Below are 2,581 nucleotides of genomic sequence, written 5' to 3' on the forward strand. Positions count from 1 at the left end.
AAAATATAAGTGGCAGAAATTTGGGTACCGTTTATATAATCAGTTTTATTGAGGGGGAAACAGTCCTTTTTAATAAATGATTATCTCCAGACTATGTTGATAGGAAAATAAAATTACAAAATGCATGTTACAATACCCGAGAAAGATGGTGCTTAGAAAACTAATGAGTCATGACAGATGACAAATATATATTCATGAAGCTTTAATCACGTGCGGTTATTTCAAAGTTATCTGGTATGTAAGCTTGTGTTGTTAAGATTAAAACTGCTACGGGGCGCCTGGGTGGCTCAGTCGGTTAAAAGTCTGACTTCAGCTCAGATCATGATCTCATGGTTTGTGAGTTCAAGCCCAGCATCAAGCTCTGTGCCAACAGCCTGGAGCCTGCTTTGGATTCTGTGTCTCCCTCCCTCTCTGCCGCTCGCCCTCATCTCCCTCTCCAAAATAAACATTAGGAAAAAAAATTAAAACTTCCTTGAGAAAGTACTGAGTTTTAAGAACACATTTTGCTTTCCCTGTAGACTTCTACTCAAGTGCAGTGGGTTGTCCTTCATAATAAAAAATCATTCTAACCCAGTCAGATCTTTCATTCTAAAGCTATCGTGGGGTTTTTCCCTCCTCCACTAGTTATAATACGTATTGATCGATCTTGTTCTTTCCTGATAACCATGATGGGCACTGATTGTGCTTTCTGCTGGCTAGAGCTAAAACTCAAGGTGAGCCAGTTCTCATTAAAGCTGAGGGAAAAAATTAAGCCCGTGACCTAACGGGCATCCAGCAGGCTCAGTCGGGGAGAGCATGCGACTCTTGGGGTCGTGAGTTCACATCCCGCTTTGGCCCTAGAGCTTACTTAAAAAAGAAAATTAAAAAGCCTGTGACCTAATAGAACACATCAGTTCAACGTAATAGAGGATTTTGGTGACTACTACTGATGTATCCACATGATAATCATGAAAATAGCCATTAAGAACATAATATTATTCTCTGCCATCACTTAGTGCAAAAATCCAGATGCAGCAAAATGGCCACATCATTCAACAATATTAACTCTTTCATGAAGACACTGTAGGCTATAACTGTGATGTGAGAACTGCGTATCCCACTACCGAAAGAGTGTGGCAGAAAATACATTAGGGCGTCTGCCTGGCTGGCTCAGTTGGAGCATGTGGCCCTTGATCTCAGCATCGTTGAGTTCAAGCCCCATATTGGGTGTAGAGTTTACTTAAAAAAAAAAAAAAAAAAATGCCACCAGAAAGATTAGTGTCCTTTGGTAATTGAACTAACAGAACACGTGCTTGTGAAATTAAGGCATGAAAAGAGACACTATTAAATCTGACAACACACAAAGTAATTTCATAACAAGAACCTGGGATGCACGTCTTAAGAGTCCGAAGTACCACACTTTTAGAACCGGCTGAGCCAGTAGATTTATTGGCCTAGGGCAGTGACCCTGAACTTGAGAACTACCTGGGAGCTTGAAAAATGCTGATGCCCAACCTCCACCCCCAGAGAGACTAACTGGTTCCGGATGTAGCCTGGGCGTAGGTTTTTTGTTTTGTTTTGTTTTGTTTTTTATGAACTCCCTGAGTCGTTCCGATGAGCAGCCCGATTTGCAAAGCTCTGGGCCTAGGGGGAAGAGGCCTGGGATAAAAAGATTTGCTCGGGCAAAATAACCAGGGGGGCGCTGAGTTACTTCCTTAGAAAAATGAAAGGGTAGAATTGCCTGTTTCCTGGTTTTGTTTTTTTTTTTGTTTTTTCATTTTTTAAAGAAATCTCTGCACCCAGTGTGGGGCTCAAACTTAACAACCCTGAGATCAAGAGTCACATGCTCTACTGACAGAGCCAGCCATGGGATGGTTTTCAAAGTCCATCCCGTGTCCTAAATGTTACCCTATTTTTACCCTTTGTAAAATAGATACGATTTTAATTCTGTTTTCAAAGTGGTTTTTAGTTTTCTGAAATGTACGATGTCTTGGGCTTTGAGATTGAATATGGTAGACTAAGTATATGCGTTTAGCTCCACCCCATCCACGAATCCCACTAAATGACAGTAAAGCAGTAAAAAGAAAAGGTATAAATTCATAGTAACAAAAACAGGAAAGCAGGCAACAGTAACCAGATGGTGAGGAAGACATTCTGATGTTTCAGAACCCTGAAAGGCTCAGAATTCCCAAAGGTGTGCCCCCTCTAAAGACAGGGAAAATTGGTATCAGCATAGGCGACTAGAGAGACCTTTCCCACAATTTACAACTGAAAAATCAAGAAAGAGTGGTATGAGCATATTATGAGCTACAGAAGCAAACAGATGAAACTGCTAAGGGTTTAAAATCATGGCCCCTGGGGAAAAACAAATAAATGGAAAAAAAAAATGATGACTCCTGGGAAGTGGGCATAGGGAAGGGCAAGTCAGGGGTCTGCTGTCCTGAAAGCCTTTATCATTTGACTTCTAAAATTAAGATTAGATTATAAAGAGAAGTTTTTTTTCAATGTTTTAGTTATTTTTGAGAAACAGAGCGTAAGCGGGGGGAGGGGCAGAGAGAGTGGGAGACACAGAACCTGAAGCAGGCTCCAGGCTCTGAGCTGT

The sequence above is a fragment of the Prionailurus bengalensis genome, chromosome X (assembly GCF_016509475.1).
Source record: "Prionailurus bengalensis isolate Pbe53 chromosome X, Fcat_Pben_1.1_paternal_pri, whole genome shotgun sequence".
Taxonomy (NCBI): Eukaryota; Metazoa; Chordata; class Mammalia; order Carnivora; family Felidae; genus Prionailurus; species Prionailurus bengalensis.